This window comes from Morone saxatilis, unplaced genomic scaffold, assembly GCF_004916995.1.
Source record: "Morone saxatilis isolate NCDOM2014 unplaced genomic scaffold, NCSU_SB_2.0 Contig10, whole genome shotgun sequence".
Lineage (NCBI taxonomy): Eukaryota > Metazoa > Chordata > Actinopteri > Moronidae > Morone > Morone saxatilis.
Window position 1 is genome coordinate 1,780,939 of NW_023339652.1, and position 7,936 is coordinate 1,788,874.

General features: G+C 36.9%; 1 long non-coding RNA gene across 1 annotated transcript in view; it reads left to right on the forward strand.

Annotated features, from left to right (window-relative positions):
• Window positions 1–6,757, forward strand: part of LOC118340985 — a 12,940-nt gene extending 6,183 nt beyond the window's left edge. Inside the window, exon 2 of the long non-coding RNA XR_004797395.1 lies at window positions 712–6,757. This is a non-coding gene — a long non-coding RNA (uncharacterized LOC118340985). The remainder of the gene's footprint in view (window positions 1–711) is intronic.
• The last annotated feature ends 1,179 nt before the right edge of the window (window positions 6,758–7,936 follow it).

A 7,936-nucleotide genomic window follows, 5' to 3' on the forward strand; every position in this document is an offset into this window, starting at 1 on the left:
GTGTGTGAGAGAGTGTGTGTGAGTGTCTGTGTCTTTTGCTCCGTCCTCCAATAACAACAAGCCCTCACTCAACTTTCTCCTTTCCTGTACTTGGATATCGTCTGCATCAGGCAGAAACCTTGTATGTCCAAAACGTTTCAGGAAATTAAATTATGCTTAATGCGAGGTGGAAAATGTCCCGGTGATCCCTCCCCGTCCGCTATGTAGAGAGAATGGCGACCGCAGAGGATGGGCGGGGTCCAACGTTCCTCACAGCGCATTTGGCCACACTCGACACTTTACAATAGTTAGTTTGAGTATGGAAGGATTCAAATTGAGACCCACATCCAAGTATTGACTACTTTTCCGGCAGACGAAGGTCGGAGCGTCGGCTACGGTTTTCCAAGTCGTCCACCAACTCTTCAATAGCCGTTTTTTATGACCGTAATCTGGACTAGCAGCAACGCAACCAGACGTCTGTTGTTGGTTTCATTGATGTAAAACCAACAGACAGACGTTAAGGGTAACCAATAGCATTGATTTATGAAAGAAAATGTATAAAAATTATGTACTATGCAGATTCAAGGTTCCTTACGTACTGCGAGTTGAGCTGCAGTTTTGGCTCATTGGCTGGTTTTGACCAGATTACATCAGGGACCAACACGTCACGTTACTTCATGAACGTGAGAAAAACATTCTGCATTTTCTAATAAAACTCTCTTTGTTTTCCAGGGGAAGAACGATGAGCTGCTCCTCCACCTTCCTTGTCAAACCAAAAGAGTACGACATCCCCGCTTCCCACGACCCTCCTCCTCCTCCTCCTCCTCCTCCTCCTCCTCCTCTTCCTTCTTCCTCCAACAAAGGTGAAATAAAACAAACTCTGGATTAAAAACACTGACACTCATAGGAAACTCGGAGCTATGAGACGCCTTTCCATTACAAGAGGACATCCCGACTGATTTTTGCACAGAGCGAAGCTACAGTGGGACTCTGAGGTACGACAAACGTTACTTGAATCATCCATATATTTACAACATGTCTGCTGGCTAACGGAGTCCTCCATATATTCAACGAATAGATGTTTTTTGGGGAGATTGCTCCTCTAGCTGTAGAGAAAAAAAAGAACTTGTAAGTCCTGTCTGTACGTTGCATATCATATTCAAACCAAAACATATTATTGCATGCTTGGAAAAGTAGAGCATGTAAACAGAAGAAGTTTGACTTTTGTGTTGACGGCTCAACCCAGCACCGCTAATCTGTAATATGGGAACAACAACAACAACAACAACAACAGCTCATCGATATCACGTTTATTGAAATAATTCTGTTCGACCGGTGGAGTTAGTTGCTAAATCTCTATTTTTTAAAGTATCATACTGTATATGTTTTATATGGAGAGGAATTGGTGAATTATTTTGTAGATTTCTAACATTTTTGCTAATGTGTTTTAATTTTTTCATTTCTTTTTATTATTATAATTATTATTATTATTATTTTTGCCTTTGTAAAAACAAAAGCAGCTCCAGTGGGCAGCTCTGATGAAAATGTCTGCCTGCCAAAAACACTTTAAAAAAAGAAGAAGATGAAACTGCCCATAATAAGAAGAATGTTTGTGTGGAAAAGTAAAAAAAATAAGACAGTTGAAATGCATTTATCGCAGACATTTGTATGGAAGCTCTTTTCCACTAATGTGACAGGAAGAAAAACAATTCTGTAATTAATTATAATGAGAAACCTTCTCAGTGTTTTCATTTAGTATCACAGTCGATATTTTAAGATACTAAATTAAATTATGGAGAAGGTTTCTAATTATGATTTACAGAATCCTTTTTTTCCCCCGTCACTTTGGCAGAAATGGTCTTCCATACATTTGACATCTGATTTTCTTTTGAATAATTTTGAATCTTTCTGATTGTGTTTTTAGGTTTTGATCAAAATGCTGTATATCTGTTATATCAATGACATCTACCTCAGTGTCCGCTCATTAACGACAGAAGCTTTAACACCTGAACGACGTTGGGAGTCCCTCGTTTATCTGAAATCAGACCAGTTTTTAAATGCAATTTAATAAACCCAAACACTCTATAAACTGCCATTTAATAACTCAGAAAAGTCTAAAAAGTGTTAAAGAACCTAGAGGAAATGTATACCTACAAAACCATATTAACAACGGATAAAATATACAGTATATGAAGCCAATATTGGCCTTTTTAATATCAGATGTCATCCAGCCTGATTATAGCAAACAGCTTAGAGCCTGACGTCACATTTTCTTTGCACATTTTAATTTATTTGTGAAATTGTTCATGTGAACGAGTGTGACTGTTTTTTTAAATTAAATGTTGATTTAAGGGCAATAATGTGCTGCAGAGGTTTTCTACCATTGAATAAATGGAGCCTGTCTTAAAAACTGCTAAACCTAAAAACAATATATTCGTTTGAGGTTTTAATGGAAAAGGAATTTTACGTCAGCCGATGGTCTAAAATGTTTTTTTTCCACCGCGACAAAGATTCAGTACCCGGAAGTAAATTTCAGCCACAACATTGGTGACATTTATGGGAAATCTGGCGGTTAGCTTTCTCCCAGACTCAGATATCAGTTTAAACTCCAGTACAGGGACAAGTCCAGGATGAGTTTAGCCTAGCTTAGCACAAAGGCTGTAAGCGGGGGGAAACTACTAGCCTAGAACACAACTTCCAACCACCTCAAAGCTGCCTGGTTTGTATCGTTTTAGCATTTAGCGCTGGAGCTATTTGGCGATAAACGACTGTGATAAACGTGAAGTAGAATAGATCATGGACATTTCTTACCTAGCTTAGCACAATAACTGGAAGCGGGGAAAACTGCTAACTCAAGTAGCCACAAAACCTAACGTAACCACATTACGTTAGGTTTCTGCAGCTAGTTGATGTTATAGCTGTATGTAGGCTGAAGCGAATAGTTCTTCCAGTGCTAAGCTAAACACGTCCTGGACCTGTCACTGTAATGGAAATGATGGAATATCCTTTTTCTCTTCTGACTCTGGGGAAGATGACAAACAAAAATATTTCCCAAAATGCTGAACTTACCATCATCATCATCATCATCATCATCATAAAACATTGGTACAACTCTGTAAAAACTTGCATCCATCAACGCTAGCATCGACTGCAGTTTGGTCTTGTTGTAATTCTGCTTTGCTTGGACATAAAAACAGCCTCGGGTGATTTCTGTTTGACGGTGGCAGTGATGAGCTCTGACTAGGCATCAGTTATGATGATTAATGTATTCTGCATACTGTATGTGCAACAATAATAATACAGTATTTCCCCTGCGAGTGCAGCAACGTCCTCATCACCAAACTTCCACATATTTAACCATCACTTGATATTCACGACATGTAATATTTTCATGCTTCATTATCAGCTGCAGAGGTCAGTTCGGGCTGCTGAGGTCAGTTCTGGCCGCAGAGGTCAGTTCTGGCTGCAGAGCTCAGTCACCAAATTGTTTAATTTTCATGCAAAAATAAGAAAAAGCAATAGTGTGAGTGAATATTGTGCTCTGGGAACTTCGGTGTGGAAGCAAAATGCATTTTGATTTCTTCTTCTTTCTGTTTTTTATTTCCAGTTGTTGTTGTCATGTTTATTTTGACAACCTTCAATTGTGATCTATTTTTGATAAAATAAATCTTTAATCATGATCAGCTTCAATCTTCATGTGTTTCAGATGACTGCACATGCGGACGTGTCGTTTTCTGTTCCGTGTTGGTTTTTCATGAGTCACAGACGTTCCCACAAGATGGCACATTCAAACAGTTCATCACACATCTGTCACATCTGTATCACCGTCATCCATCCTGAAGCCCTTCGGTTGGTGGAGAGGACGAGGCCGAACTTTAAAGTCCAACTGAAATTATGACGTAATTTATGTCTAATCTGTAAATCACTGTGATTAATTTATAATTTATGTTTTTATTTTAACATAAAGGTCCGTGTTGTATCGTAGGCAGACAGACTAAACAACACATATTAGCTTTCCTGCTATTTCTGATCTCACTTACAAACATGAACACATGAAACGTTTCCTGCACTTTAACTTGTTGAATCAAATGACACCAGGGAAAAGTGCTAATGATAGTTAGCAGGCTCAGTAACTAATTAGCTGCTCAGCTAATTAAGCACATTAAGCAAAACATAAACGTACTTGCTAATGTCACTGATGCCGGTGTGGTTCTTACTCTTCACTAACACGCTGTCTGCTCATAACATTCAGCGCAAAACAACTCTCCGATTTAATAATTAAAAAAATCTGTTATAACTATTATCCTTTTACATTATATGAACTATAAACATACATTTAAAAATATACGTTGATGTTATTTCTGATTACAGAGAGGGTTGAGTGGATGTGATTTCAGTTGGCCTTTAAAGTTCAGCCTCCAGAGGGAGAGCAGTGTGTCGTCAGTGGCTTTAATATATAACTGTAGTTTGACTGAAACCCTCAACCAAAAGAGACTTCATCACGTTCACTTCATCAGTGGGTACCCACATCAGACGCTTACTGTATACTGAAGATATCAGTCAGCGTTGTTTCAAGGGAAAATGGAAAATACATTTAATTTCAGTCCTTTTGTATTGAAATGTGATCAACAAAATATGGAAGTAGGTTGAATCCTGGAAGTTTTTCCTTCAGTGTTGCTCAAATCTACTTGTTTATCTATAGAGTTCAGTTACCTCTAATATATATTATCTTTTTAGGGTTCCCCCAAACCGGTTATTCCCCACTGATTATCTGAATACATAATTCTGTATCCACTATAGCCATCCATATCACTCATAGTTTGTAGTAAGAAATAATTAAATCTTTGTTGTCTCCCAGTTTTAAAACCAAACTACAGCCTTGATAACTGTTCTTTAACATGCAAACCATTAACAGCGTTGACGTCTGCAGGGGTGAAGAGTTCGGAAGTTGTGATGTGAAAATACTTAGTAGGTTAAAGCGAATATTTAACTGCAGACAGAAAACCAGCAGAGGTCAGTTAGAAACATGCAGTAACCACAGTTATTCATCGATAAGCAATAATGCATGTAAAGTACAGTATCATCAGCAAAGGTGGGTTCTCTGGTTGTTTGTATCTGTGCATAAAAAGTTAACAGTGCCTTAATCATAACCTGATTGAGTTAATAACCCTGTCAAATGCATCTGAAGTACCACAGAAGAAGAAAGTGTGTGTGTGTGTTAGCACTGTAGGGACGCAATCGACTGGTTGCACATAGAAATAATGTAAATTAATGTATTGAATGTACAGTAAGTTGTCTTCCTGGTTGCTGTTATGAGAGGAAACAAATGTGATGAAGTAAAAAGAAAAAATCTCCTCTGTGGAAGCTCAAAGTGGACAAGACTATTCATATTTTAAGGCCTGTTATCTTGTAAAGTCAGTCATTGTTTAGTCACATCTATTTTAGTTGTGATTACACCCCCTTCGCCTCACCTTACCATTCCAAGAGTGTAAGAGAACCTACGGAAGACCTGAAAATCACTGAAAACCTTATTTAGAGCCAGTGTTCATTAATTAAATATATTTTTTCAGGTGTTTGGGGAATGTCCAGATATAAATGTTTGAGTTTCTTGTGCATGATTATAAAACATGGTTTGGTTTCCTGAAAAAAAAAAACCCAAAAATAATGTTTTCTTGTAAATTAAATTGTGATATTGGGATTATAGCCCTAAAGAAATATTTGCAATCATGTCCACTTTGGGCTTCCTTAGATTAATTTTCTGTTTTCGAATAATGACATTCCTCATATGTCTCACTTTAGTTTTTCTTTGGCAGCTCATGAAACTTTATCACATTTTCATACAATCTGTTGCTTTTATTTTTTACATTTGTATTATTTTAGTCTGGATGCTGAGTAATGGCCAAACGTTATTATTGTTAATTTTAACTAAAATGAAGAGAAAGTGAATTAAAATGAATGTGAACATAACATTTTGCCTGCAATTAAACTGAGTTTACATATTTATCCTGTGTTTAAAATTAGCTGATGGTAAAGTCATAAAGTTTAGATTTTAATAATTAACCCCAAAAAAGAAGAAAAGAAATAATGAAATGATACAAAATCTAACATAAATTTAAAGAAATGGGACTTAAATAACCTTAATCATAATATTTAGTTTTCATATGACGATTGTTAACTGTACCATTTTTTACAGTGCTGCTAAAAAATGATGCATTATGTTTAAAAAATAACTTTACAATTGTTGTCCATAAAAACTGACGCATTCTGGCGTCTGAATGACTTCTTGGGTGTATGTGAAAGGCTGTTGCTTTAATTATTAAATTAAAAAAGGGATAAATTCCCATCAGAAAATGTCAGAAAATTATTTATTCTAATTAATATGTAGTTTGATTGACGATATCAAATTCATGTTAAATCAAAAATATTACTTTCCTTTTTTATAATGCTGTTAAAATTAAACTGAGAGATACAAGACTGAGAGAAAAAATACTAAAAAACAACAATCATCCATCCTTACCGGCATGAGTGTAACACAAGCAGTGTGTCTCCATGTGTTTGAGGTCGGTCCTGTATTCATTCACTGAACTGTGTGTTCGTCTCATGGTGTTTTCCCGCTTCTGCTAACAGCTGATTCAACAGTGACAAAAATAACTGTCTGCAAAACCTCAATTTGTGTCTTCAGTGTGTAAAATCTCAAATAATATTTTATTTTTGTCAACTTGAGTATCTGTGTATTTCACTGTATGGCAGGTATAAAGTTAAATAACATTAAAAAAAAGAGAACAAGTCTTTCATAATGTAATATATGTATGGCTTGGGATCGTCCATAATGTATATGCACAACAGAGTCATTCTGAATACTAGTTGTGACTAAGTTTAATGTGGCCTTTTCTTTCTCTTTAATGTACTGCAATGTTGTAAATGATTTGTATAATATGATATAATGTAAAGTTAACAAGGCTTTATGTTTCTACCACCTATGTTTAATACATAAATGAACTGTGCTCAACTGTATAACGTGCCCCTTTTTTTTGAATACATCGTTCAGGTTATCCACATGAAACAAGAAGCAGGAAGTTTGCTTCCTCATGTTTACGTATTTCCTGTTAGGTAGGGAGCTAATAGCACTGAATATGGCAACTATAGTGGTCCTATTAGCTGACTACTATAAATATGATTCAGTTTCACCCAAATCACTGATAAAGTTGTGTGTTTGTACTAATGAATCTTCACTCTGTGTCGCTAAAAGTTGAAGATTGATTGACGGGTGAATGTCAGGATATTATTGAAATCGGTTGGTTCACTCGTACGTCACATTTTGTTTCACAGGAAGAAAAAAATATTGGATTTTGATATAAAAATATAAAAAGAAATTAAATTTTTATTTTAAAACACCATTCTTATAGGTGAAGTTCACAGTTTCAATGGCTTTTTTTATTGTTTTTCTGGCGTTATATGGAGACTCAGTGGAGCTGCAACTCCGAGACAAATTTCCTCACAGGAACAATGAAGTCGTATCATATTCTAACTTCTTGACTCCTCTTTGCAGAGTCATGTAGATCCAGCAGATATCCTGCTTTCCTGCTACTCCAGCCGCCCTAAGCCTCATTCAAAAGTAATGACTCTGAGTTGCAGGGAAACAGATCCATTACATAAGAGAGCCACTCTGAGGGAGTCAGCGGAGACTGCAAATGGAATAACCACAGCTGAACTCCATTAGCACTGTGACTGCTGAATCAGCAGGCATAATTGTTCCATCCATCCATTCCTTCACTGCAGCTTGCAGGTCCAGGTTACGGTGGCAGCAGGATACGTTAGGTAGCAAATACATCCCCCTCTCGTCTCCACATCCTCCAGATGGGTGTACTGGTCTATCACAGGGGCTCCTCCCAGTCGTCCAAGACCAGAAAAACCTCTTAAAGACACTTTCAAACCACCGCAGCTGGCTCCTTTTGTC